Source organism: Pteropus alecto, unplaced genomic scaffold (assembly GCF_000325575.1).
Source record: "Pteropus alecto unplaced genomic scaffold, ASM32557v1 scaffold224, whole genome shotgun sequence".
Taxonomy (NCBI): domain Eukaryota; kingdom Metazoa; phylum Chordata; class Mammalia; order Chiroptera; family Pteropodidae; genus Pteropus; species Pteropus alecto.
In genome coordinates this window covers 2233588-2246919 of record NW_006436289.1, presented here as the reverse complement: position 1 = coordinate 2246919, position 13332 = coordinate 2233588, and positions in this window count along the sequence as shown.

Sequence of the window (13332 nt, the reverse complement as noted above, 5' to 3'; positions counted from 1 at the left end):
CCTAGCCCTGTGATTTTAAAAGTCTCAAAGGAATCTCCTGTGATTCGGGCTCTCATAGTGGGAGGGATATGAGGAAAATGCGTTCACAAACAGGACATCACTTGCTCCTCACCTCAGGCCTAGAGACAATGCAAACCTTTGCTAGGTGGGCACCTGAAGAGGGCACGACCAGACAGGACAGGCATGAGGCCTGGCCTCCCTCCTCTGGCTGTCCTGCCTCCTCACAGCCCACTGGGATCCATCTACCTCTTTATTTTGCACAAGAGATGTGAGAAGATTCTCTGATGCTGTTCTTTCTCTCACTATTATCCAGCTATAGTGACTGGGTTAGCCCCAGGTGTACACTGCTAAGAAAATGTCTTCCACGTGTTTTTGTTTTATATGTGTGTGTGTGTGTGTATGTGTGTGTGTGTGTGTGTGTGTGTGTGTGTGTACACACATACAGATGTTAGTTCAGATAAGGTTTAATGACAATTCATTCTGGAGTTTAGATGTTTTCCTGCTGCCTTCTTCAGATTAATGGCATCTTCTGAAAACTTCTGATGGTGCTGGAGAGAGTTTCTCCTTCCTATCCAAGCTAATGAAAATCGTTTCTCTATCTCGAAAAAAGAGAGTGATAGTAATAATGTCTCATTTTTATTGAGAACTTATTATGTGCCCAACATTGTGCTAAGGACATAACATAAGCTATTTGTCAATTCACGTGATGTACTTATGTCACCCCATTTTACAAAAACTCAGAAAGATTAAGAAACTTGTCCAAGGTCACACAGATAGTAAATGGGGGAATCCAGAACCAATCCCTGACCTCTTTGGCCTTAAAGTTCTTTCTCTCCTGTATCTTTTCCTGGATCCCCTGTTTTAACACCAGCAACTCTGACTGCTAAGACATTCATCACACCAGATGACAACATGAAAGAGTGGGGAGAACACTAGCTTCGATTCCAAGTTCAGGTTTCCAGCCCTGACTCGATGGCCTCATGGCAAAAACAAAAACAAAACAAAACAAAACAATAAACTCTCCAAGTGTCTGTTTCCCTACTTCACAAAGTTACAATAAAGATTAAATGTGATAATGTCCATGAAAATGCTTTGAAAAGTATAGAGCACTCTAGGAATATATAGTATGGTAGTTTATTCTGAAACTGGCCAAGATCAAGAACTGTGTTAACTGGCTATGGGAGGAACCCCCATCCCTCAGTAATGCCTGCATTTCCCTGACAGTCGGCCCTACCATGGAGGTGTAAGCGGCAAAGCCCCGCCTCACACCGCCACTGGTCTCTGCAGCAGTCTCCAGGTCCTTTACCCCTGAGGCTCCCTCTGGACTTCCAGGAGGCTGGAATAGCTTAGTCAGCTGCATTTTCTCCTGTCTCAGGGCTCCCTTAAACATGTTACTGAAATTGGCTCCGTGGTACCAGCAGGTTTGCTTTCCATCCAGCAAGTCCCCTGGGGTGGTCCCATTAATCACATTTGCTCTCTCTCCTCAATCTGACTGGCTCCGAGGACAGCAGGTAGGTGCACGGAGCCTCTGTATGTGTTTGTGTGTGAGTGTGTCTGTCCCCTGGGAACAGCCGGGGAGACTAAGTTCTCCTGCAATAAAAGTGAGTTAGTTTCTGCCTTCCTGATAACAATAATCCATCCCACTTCTTCCAGGAAATGACAGGCCCCCGGGGTGATGCATCTCCATGACTGGGAGAAATTGGCTATTTTAGTCCTTCTCTAACAGGAGCAAGCTCTCAGGGCTGTCCCGCAGCAGCCTGCCCATTTCCTCTGCTATTGAGAACACCCTCTTCTTTGTTCCTGGTTTCTGGGATCCCCACAGTAATTTAGGTGGTCTTCAGAGGCGAGAGACACCCTGCTCTGCTCTGCTGGGAAGGTGGCCCTCTCTTGGAGGTGGGATATACTAGAGCCTTCCAGATGTTCCACCCACCAAAGAGGCCAGCTGGCAGAATAGCCTTCCAGGAGGGCTGGGGGCACAGCCTGAAGCAGCCCTGCCACAAGCACAGCATTTCTTTGAAGGCTTACCTTTTATCTCAGAAATTTCTGTGAATTTTGCATTCTATTCTATATATATATAGAGAGAGATATATATTTGTTTGTTTTAATATAAAAATGTTTAATTCCAAACCTTCGAGTAAAACCGATGCTGAAGGAAGATAAAACTTGTTTATTCTGTAGCTTTATACCACCTAGTTTGCTACTACATACCCTCAGGGGTACAAGTATTCTAGTTAGAGAAACATACAGAGTAGGAACAACAAAAACACCTGCCTGTTCACACCCTCCCCTCCCCAGTCTGCTGAAAATGAGCCTCTACTCAGGTCTCTTGTCTTTTGTTCTGGACACCAGGATAACAAGAAGAGGTGAAGAACTGGGGAAGCTGCAAAGGCTGTTTTAGCCACAATGTCTGGCCGCTCCCAGATGTTTGTAGAATGAATACTTTTTCCTTCGTGCTTTAGCTCAAACTTACCACCAAGAATCAAATCCTCATCAGACAGAGATAGCCTTTTTTCAGGCTCTAACCCTACTCTAGTAGGCTATGAAAGTAATAGTACAGCCATCTTTATTATTTACCTGCATATCGTTCGCACCTGCCTCAGAGAGTGAAAGTAGCTCCTTTGTAGGTTATGAAGTTGTTAGAGGATATAATCCTGTTAAGTTTGGGGAGATGGGCAATGGTTCATGTTCCAATTTGAACTATCTCAGGGGAAAGCCCATTCAGAAGAGAACTGATGTTGGGATTGAGTGGACGAAAGAAGAGAAGTCGAGGGACCTCAGAAAACAAGAGTGGGGAGATTTGATTTGACTGAGAGGAAGTCTTTTGGATAACCAAGGGAAATTCCCCTTGGACTGGACAGTAGGACTAACCAGTCACTGGAGGAAGTTCCCAGAGGCCAAGCAACTCTATTTAGAACAATTTAGAGGCATGTTGTTGCCTGGAGGCAGAGAACTGGACCACTTCCACTACTCACTACAGCCCCCAGGAGGTACAACTATAGGTGAGATAACTTATGGGACACAAAGACACAACCTGATATAATATTTGCAGTATTTCTTAGACAGACAGGGGAAAACATCCAGCTCTGTGATTTTGCTTGATACACACAGCCAAACCTTTATCACACAAGTGTACATGGAAGCCAAGAGTGAGAGAGCTGTAAACATCTCAGAGCAGCTCTGCAGACAGCCCCGCATGGAGACACATTTCAATTGGGGGTGGCAGGGCTGGGAGGAAAGATGAAGCTTGCCAAGTCACTGAGCTCTGATTTGCAGGGAGCATGGCGTGGATATTTCAAATCGTTTCCTTTTCGTTAGTACCTAATCTCCCAGCTGTTCTGTGAGCATTGGCTCAAATGCTGGGAAACAGTCGGCCTCAAATGTAAAAGCCACAGGGCTCCTTTAAATTATGTTGTCTTGCTACATTGGTGTGTCATGTCAACCCAAACTCTGGTACAGCTTCTAGGAGAAGTAAATTTTGTCTCATGATGTATTTAAAGAAAAATGAGCCATTTTTATCAAGGCCACTTAAAATTAAACATAGCTTGGGCTTATTGGAAAATTCAGAAGTAGTCGAGGGAGGTTATTTTGCAGCTACAGTTCCTGATCCCTCTTACATCTCTCCAGACTGTGGAATCTAAAGTGACTGGAAGCACATGAACACCAAGGAGAAGGAATCGATATCTGATACTGGATTCCCACATGGAAATTTGTTCTAGTCCCTTTAATTGAATGCTGTGCAATGAACTAGTATATGTGTCTGTTCATACAAATTAATTCATTTAGCTCTGTGAAGCACATGGTGTTGGCCCCATTCTTGTCAGATGCAGAAACCAAGGCTCAAAGGAGTGAAGCAACTTGCCCAAGGAGCCTATACTAAAGAGTCATGCAGCTAGGATCTGAACAAAGTTTTCTTATGTCAAAACTCAGGCTCTTTCTACTCTACCTCTCTAAAAGGAGGCCTCATTCTACATTCGTGTATTCATTTATTTCTTTGTTTATACGCTGAACAAATATGCATTAGACATGTACTGTCAGGCACTAAGGACATAAAGATGACTTGGACAAGGTCCCTGCAGTAAAAGATCTCAGATGCTAGTGGAACTCACAGTCTAGTCTTGAAATATTTATTTAACAAATATTTAACATTTGGTAGAACAAACAGCTGGCTTCATTGCACACAGTTCTCAAGCAATTGTTTTCATGTCCTGTATTGTTATTGCTATTATTTTATGAATGGGTGGCATCGATGATCCCCAGACTCAGGAAGCAATGCATACTACTGGTCTATACCAGGGGGAGGCCTCTTCTGGGATTCATTAGTTCTGGAGTGAGGCCCAGACATTGTCTTTTTTTCTTGAAACTCTGTAGGTGAATCAGCTGATTACCACCTAAGAACAACTAAACCCAAAAACCCAAAGCTTGGAGGAAACACATCCCTTTGAGGATATAAATATGATCGTGCTTTTCTGATTTTTATTCTTTCACTCGAGCCTTCATTAATTTTGTGATTTCTTGGATAACTATATTACACAGATCCCCAATCTTAGACTAGACCTTAGCTGGCTAATGTTGCACATTGGCCAGTGGTTGAGAATTACTCATTTGAAACTACCATTACTGAATTGGCTTGATATTCAGCTTCGCTCCTTCCCTGCCCACAACTTTCTTGAAGACACCCTCTAAGAGGCCTCATTCTTGCCTTTCATTGCTTTTCAAAATCTCATTGATGCTGCCTCCCCAACCTTTTGCTGCCTCATTCATTTAGTGATGCCTAATACCTTTGTGTTGTCTCTGACACCTGCTCTTTATCCCCTGCCTCATTCTTTTTTATTGCTGCTCAGGCTCACTCTCACCTGGTGAACACACTCCAGAGCCTTGGACCTGTGAAAATTTGGTCCAGTTTGAGTCCTTTTCCACTTGGCCCTGCTTCCTCAAACTCTAGGCTCAGCTTAGCTAATGGGATGTCAGAAAACTTTCTAAGATCAGAATAATAATGAAAAGAAAAGAAAAATGGACAGTGGTGAAAGTGTTCTCTTCTTTTTCAGCCCATACATGCGTATTTTGGTGCTTGGAACTGATAATTCATTCGAAACCTTTAATATTTCCCTCCTCATCCTTCTCCTCTTCCCACTCTTCCTCCTCTTTCTTTGTTAATTCTACCCATCATTAAATCCAAGACAGATAATCACTTGAAAAAAAAGAAAAGAAAAAAAAAAAAGAACCAGATAAGCTGAGTCCAATTACTTTGTCCAATTCTTCTATTTCGTAGACAACAAAAGCCCAGAAATGGTAAGTGCTTTTCCTAAAGTCACACAGCTTAGCAACGGCTAGGACTGGAACCCAGAGTGTCTGAGTCATCTTTCTAAGGTATAAAGAAAAAGACCATGTGTTTGTGTCAAGCCCCGTACTGAACACACACCTCCAGATGGCCAGGGATGGCAACTCTGTTCTCAAACCATTCAGCCTAATACCAGGGCAACTTCTCTGGTAGAATCAAGTAGAAGACATCAAGTTCCAAGGTGGGTCAGGCCTGTGGTGCAGCCAGGCACCCAGGAGGTCATTAGCATTCAGGAAATATGATAAGCCTCTGCTCCCTGTCTACTGCCATACACCATGCATTGCGTTACACGACAGAAGTGGCCTGGCTGACGAAGGGAATCAAAGGCAAGGCCATCCTTGCAGCTGCAGGTTAATAGTGGACGAATTACATACTTGGAAAACAGTTTTCCCCTCGATACATTATCTGGACCATTTCGAAGCCCTTTGTCTGGGCTAAGCTGGCGGCGGGTAATGTTTGCAAGGCTGGGACTTGCAGAAAAGATGTATTTTCTGACAGGGAGAAGGTCACCCGGGCAGAGGCCGTTACAATGTGCTGCGGTCCGGTCGGAATTTCCTGGATTGCGATCGATATGATCTCAGGGCATTACTCAAGCATTGGGATTAGAGCGCTAGCCAAGAAAATGCTCTTCAAATTGGTCGACAAGTCACACGCTATGAAAAGTCACTCTCTTGTTTGCCCTCAATCCCTCAGTGCTATAGCTGGGGCAAGGGTCAGCAAGACTTCACGAGGTCAGAATAGAGAGCTCAACAGATGGAGAGGGGCTATGGAGGAGTGGTTTGGCCTGGGGGAGGCTGAGCCCAGAGAACTCCAGGCTGGTGGGGGAGCCTGGGTTCCAGGCCCATTTTTGCCCAGGACTCATTAAATAACCCAGAGTAGATCACTTCGTGATCTGTGTCTCAGTTGACTCCTCTATAAAGTGGGTTTAATAATACTTACTCAAAAGACATCTTTTGTATTTTACTCATTTGCCACAACTGATATAAAAACTCTGAAACTTAAAAGTGGCATTATCTTTTGGACATACTTTTCGGAATCAAAAGCCCTTCTTTACCGAGCTCCTTAAACATGTGTAGATGAGTTATCAGTCTTTCTAGAAACCTAAAGAAATTTAGCATGAGAAAAAAGGAGTTCAAATTAAGCTCAGAACTACAAGCTTTGCTTCCAGGCCCTCATCCCTGAGGCGCTGGCCCGGTCTTGGGAAATGGTCCATCTCGCCCATCCCATCTGCTTTGAGCTGTGTGTTTCAAATGCAGGCTGACTTCAAAATGCAACCCTGATTTTAAGTGGTAGAAAAGTTAGGCTAACTGACCTGCAAGGCTTCTTGGTTCCCAAATGCTGCAAACCTGTGCTTTTGTGATTCAAAATTAGACTGTTGATCATACGAATGCAATGAACTGCATCTGCTCCTAGAGATTTGGAATTGACTGGCTCATTTAACACCTTACAAAACACACTTAGGCCCTGGAGAATACTTTGCTTCGTCCAGAGTTTCTATCCACAGGGACATGGGGACAGCGGAGCATAAGTGAAAAGTGACTATATTATCAAGTTTTTGTAGCCAGCTAAGTTAAACACGTTGGACTCCTCTTGCCTTTAAAGGTGAGGCAAATGCCATGATTTGCACGGCTGTGGTCCCACCCTGCTCGCTCCTTCCTGGCCTGCCACCACTCTGATCCAGTTCTCTGGCTCCTATCTAGTTTCTGTGACTCCGATCACCTATTCATAGACCTGTCTTTTGTTTTTGATGTCACATCCAGTGTCCCCAGCTTTAGACCTTCAACTCTCCTTTAAGATCTCTGTCTCTTATTTATCCTACCAATTCTGTCTTTTCAACGCAAACCACCCTGATGATAGTAGGAGGGGCACAGACTCGCCTTGCCCACTACAGAACTGTTACTCAGGCACAAGTCATTTCTGCCATTGCCTTCTGCGGTGCTAAGATCCTGAGGTAGGAAGTGAGCTCTTTGGGTTGTGGATGTCATGACACCATCACATCACAGAATGTTCTACCAGAAAGAGCCTTTAGACCCCACCCCGTTAGTAGTAGAACCCTTTCTCTTAGTGAACTATCACGCAGTACCATAATACATAAACTAGGCTTTTTAAAAGGTGGGAGCTTCTCTAGAAGCGGGCTCCTGAGTTCCATCCAGTTCCCCAGCAATTCCTGGGGATCTTTAGTGTCCTACCTACTTCACTGAGCCTAGTTTGAAAACCATTGATCCAGTTCAACCTCTTCATTTTACAAGTAAAAAAACAGAGGCACAGAGAAATGAAGTGACCTTGGCTGAGTCACACAGCTGTAAATAGTAAAGCTGAGGTTAGTACTGGGAGCACTCACCTTCCAAGTCAGCACTCTTCCCCTGCACTTCATCAATTATTGTCGTCATTTTTATCTTCATCATCATTACTTTCATCAAACACAATGTCCCCCAGCCTTTGATAAACATTGTCTGCTAAACTAGCTTCCTTTTGTGACTGTTGGTAACTTTGCATGTTATCTGCTGAGCCCACTGTGGCGTCTCTTCTAGTAACAGAGAAATGTGACAGTCCATGTGTGAGGCAGACAAGGTATAGTTAGCAAGACACCTGGACTGAGAGGCAGAGATCGTAACTAGCTGCTCAGTTCTACTACTTAAGAACTGCATACTCTCTTTGGGCCTCACTGTCCTCATCTGCGAAGTGGGAGAAGCACCATCTGCCTCAAAGATTTGTTTTGAGAATCCAAAATGAAGGCAATGTTAAAGTACCTGGTGCCTTGCCCCACATGTAATGGGAGCTCCATTGAAAGCATTCCCTTCAGATGGGAGGCCCACAAGAAACCAGTTTGAGGAGATTTTGTTTTGCCTAGGCAAAGAAGGCATTTCCATCAAAATAAACGCGGCTTCTTTCCTCTGCATTAATGTTGCTGTCTTTGGCTGTTTCCCTGGCCTTAGCTGAAAAATAAATAAATAAACACCGGGATGGGGTAAGAGGTTGAGGAAGGGATGTGGCAAAAGACAAAGAAAGAAAGAGAGAGGGAGATTGATTTCTGGGCAGAATTTATACCTTTTTGGCTTTTTCAAAGGTAAATAAATAGATTGTTGTTGTTTTTCTGCCTGCCACGGAGAGTGTGCGCACTCCTCTGTTATGTATAGACCCTTTTAAAGGCTTCTGGAAGCAATCCCTAACACTTTCTATAGGCGCAGACAGATAATTGAATGCTTTCAAAGACCACTGTGAGGCAGGGAAAGTTCAATTTTGCTGTGTGCTGTAGCTTGCATTGACTGAGTGTGCTGTGTGTGTTTTCCTGGGGAACTTGGACTTCTTTTTTTGCTTTTCTTCCCACTACTGCCCCTTTACCCCTTGTCCCCCATCTCTGATAAAGCACTTAGACAGAAGACAAGAAACAATATATAATCACCCCAAAGGCACACCAAATCAACACAGCAAAAGCTTCCAGCCACCTCTCGGGCTGCCAATGTAAAGTACTGCCTCTTTGCTCCTGGGCCTGACGACAGAGGGGCCTTTCTGCTTGGCTATTATTAGAGCCCTCGTCGCAGAAGCCCCGGCAGCTCTGGACGATGGGAGGTTCTGGTTTAAATTTGTTGCCTGTGAAGGCAGAACAAAGTGACATGGGGAGAAAGGATGGGGGGCTTTCCTCCTGCTGCTATTTTTCTCCATGACAGCCATTGCATGGGCATGCGTGTATGAGTGTGCGTGTGTGTGTGCATGTGTATGTGTGAGAGAGAGAGTGGGGGAGAGGGGGAGAGAGAGAGAGAGAGAGAGAGAGAGATATGCAGGGGCTGAAACCTGAGTGGGGCTGCTAGGTAGAATAAAAATATACTGCCTCCAGGCAGTAAAAGGTCCCTTTTAGTGCATGAAGGGGAGATAGGGGAGATGCATAGGGGCTTGAGGTAAAAAAAAAAAAAGAAAGAAAGAAAGAAAGAAAGAAAGAAAGAAAGAAAGAAAGAAAGAAAGAAAGAAAGAAAGAAAGAAAGAAAGAAAGAAAGAAAGAAAACCCTGCCTTCCAGATTCATGGAAAATTTAATTAACATTGACCATCAATCTTTAGAGATGATACCTAGTCTAGTTCTCAACTATCCTTTCAAATATACTCCTTCTCTTTTCATAGATTAAAAAAAACTGAGGCTCAGAGATGTTGAGTGAAATTACCTAAGGTCTAGTGCAACTGGCTCTAATTTCAATGCAATTTCTACTCTATTTGGCGTGGCCCACTGTGTTTGTGGGGTAGAGCAGCAAAAGAATCTCTTATGGTTTCAGATTCAGACACTGAAGAAGATTTAGTAAGGTTATTCCTTCTGGTGGATGGGGGCAGGGCAGCAGACACAATGCCCTTCCTGGAGTTTTAAGGAAAGGGTGCCGCATAAGTTCCCATGGCATCGCTGTACATCTCCAATACTAACTACCACCAGGGAAGGAGGGCCTACTGTGTACCAGGCACCAGACCAACACCCCCAGGTACATTTTCTCCTATCCTCATGCTACAAATCAGAGAATGTAACACATGTTCCAGGTCACCAACAATAAGAGACCAGGCTGGGATTCTAACCCAAGTCTCTCCCTTAAGCTAAGTGGCTTTTTCTTCTTCAGGTGTGTGGACAGGGAAAATTCAGGCACACCATGTGGTGTCTTAGTTCCTACCTGGTCCCATTGCTGCTCCTCCTGGACTTGTTCCAAGTTGCATTTCTATGTCTCGAGGAACACTTTGGAATGCTCAGCCAATGCTCTTTCCCAGCTTGCTGCGATCTGCTTTGTTTGCCCCCTTAGAAAGCAAACTGCCCCTAAACAAAGCCCCGGGGCCAAGAAGTATGAATTCACTTTTTAAACTACAACCAGAATATTAATTTATTCATTTCTAAGAGCTATAATTTATATACATGAATACTCAGGACAGCAAAACCACTGCATTTTGTATGTAGACAAACCTACTCAGGAAACCAAAAGCATTATCAGAAGGTTTCTTCATGAACACAAATTCAGAACGAGTGGAGTTATGTGTGTAGACTATGAATTTACTTTTAACTCTTCCCCCAAAGGGCTCTAGCACCCATGTATTAAGCACTCATTATACTGTATACTATGCTAAGTATTCTGTGTGTATAATTATTTACTCCTCACATTAGACCCCAAATAGAGGGAGTATTGTTATTGCCATTTTACATGTGGGGAACTTGAGGCTCAGTGATGTTGAGTAAGTTACCTGAGATCGAACACACAGCAAGTATTTGAACCATATTAGAACCCAAATGCTCATGCTCTACTTTCTGTTTTCTGTCTCACAGTGAGTGTGGTTTAAGTGCCTCTCCTTCCTTTTTCCATCCTACATCCCACTACTCCCATCCCAGTTATCAGAGACATTGAAGTCTCCCTTTTGTGGATCCCCAGTTTCCACTGACAAGATTTATCAAATCTGCAGTGAAGCTTTGCCATGTAATCTTGGAGATCTGGAGCAGACAGTCCCTGCTGTGTGAAGATTCTGTCTACTTCTTGTCACCTCAAAGGCAGTGAGGATTAAGAGATTGAGCTCTGGAGCCAGAAGGTCTGGGTTGGAATCCTGGATCTACTACTTATTTGTGTGTGACCTTGGGCAAGTTATTTGAATCTTCATGTCTTGGTTTCCTCATCTATGTAACGGGGATAATAATAGTTAAGTACCTCATATGGGTATTATGTGAATACAATGAGATCTATATGTAGAATGCATAGAACAGTGCCTGAAACATAGCAAGCACTGAATAAATGTTAGCTAATAGTACTGTTAATGTCACTCTTTTGTACACAATCATAGATTTTAGATCTAGAAGAAACCTTGAAAGTCACCTGGTTTTCTCAATATCCTATTTTTAGACAAACAGGATTTATAATCAGAAGACCTGGATTTGAATCCCATATCTACCACTTTCTACTCTTATCTATCACTTTGAATGACTCGTTGACCTCTCTGAGCCTCAGTTTCCTCAAACGTAAGAAAGGGTTATAATGCATATCTGCCTATTTCATAGAATTAATTCCCTCATAGAAGACCAGATAAAGGGATGTAATGAAAAGGCAGATGGCATTTTATGTTAACATTAGTTAATTATTACCTGAAGACAAATAAGACTCAATGAGACTAAATGGTTTATCCAAGAGGAAACTGCTTACATATAACGAGAATACAACGAGAATGAGGTATCATGGTGCCCAATGGCAAACACGTTGAAGAACTGTGGAACCAAGCAAGGTCAAACCATGAACAAACTCTCACCATAATAGGAACAAGTACATAGGCTACACCAACAAAGATTAGGTACGATATATTCATAGTTAGGAGAAAACACTGTTTATCTCATTCTAATTCCAACTGTTCATTGGGGAAGAACCACCTGATTTCTAATTTCCTGATAGACGGTATTTATGGTATTGCTTCTACCCATCCTTGCCTTTCAGGACACTGCCCATTCCCTAATTTGTAGCATCTACCACCTTTATGTCTAATGCAGGAGCAGCAAGTTAATATAAGAGGTCAGTCTCCTCAGACTTAGCTGATGGGTTTAGGGATAGGCAACTAACTCAGTCTGGGCCAATTAGATCTCTTTCTTGAAACTTTAAAATTTCCCACCCAATCTGAAACTTCAAACCAAGGAGCTTCTAACATGTCTGCTACTCTATTTTCTACCATGTGGAGAAAGCTTGTCTGTGGTGAGAAGTGAGAATAAAGAATAATGATATTTCAAAGTAATATAGGAAAAGGTAATGGAGAGTGAGGCCTGATGATTTTCAATATCTTCCTTCTAGTTGTTCTTGAGATGCAACCACAGTCCTGACTATGTATCCCTTTTCTTATAGTATATTATCATTTTGCTTATGCCAGTTCCAGTTTTGTCTTATTATTTTCAATCACAAATGACCTGATACTTCTATAAATTCATTCAAAATATCCTCAGTGGCCTCTTTTTAGGATTCTAGTATAAGCTCTTGGTGGCAAGGGATAGGCCAGTGGGCAATTTATAGTTTTCCCATGTGGATTGCCTCTCATTTCTGAGAACCAACCCTTACCATTGGACTCAGCTTTGACACCTTGATGCCTTGCTCCTCACATAGCTCCTCTCTTCCCTCAAACAGATTCCAATTCCAGTGGTTCCCATGTATTCCCAGGCACATCTGAATTTACAGGGCAAACCTGGCTTAGTTTTCAGAGAATTGAGTTGAGATAAAGTAAGGATTGCTCTATGCCTTTTGCTCCTCTTGGGAAAGTCCTTGGATTCAGACCAATGATGTTGAAGTTCCTGGACACAAGCCCCCTTTCCTTCTGCTCCATGGCACCCCCAACACGCTCGGCCTTCAGGAGTCACTAATCCTCCTCTGTATATACAATCTACTCTAATGAGACATAGTATTGAAAAGCAATGCATCTCTTTTGTGCTAAGGGGTAAATACACTTATTGCAGTGATTTTCATTCAGGGTATTGGGGAAGGGGAAACAATATATTTAAAAGTTCTGGAGGGCATGCTTTTGTGTAGTTAGAAAACGCATATGCAATATGTCAGTTTTTTTCATCATATAAAACATAGAAAAAGCTCGATGTAATAGTATTGCATAGTTTTGGATATGTAGAAGATAGAATGCAAGTACATTGAAGCACAGATTTTAATGCAAAAAGTTTGGGAACCATTCCACATTTTCTTTACTATTTTAATAGGATTTAACTCATATACAGTAAAGTGTAGTAAATGTAAAGCCCAGTGAATTTTTACATATACATACACTGTGTAACCACCACCAAGACCAAGATTTAGAACATCTTCAAGACCCCACAGGCCTCCTTATATCTCCTCCTAATCCACAGCCACACAACCACCCACCCCACAAAGAACCATTATTCTGACCTCTAATCAACATAGTTAGGTTTTGCATATCTAGAATTTCATACAAGTATAATCGCACAATATATATTCTTTTGAGTCTGGCTTCTTTGGTTTAACATTATATTTGTGACACACGCCTATAT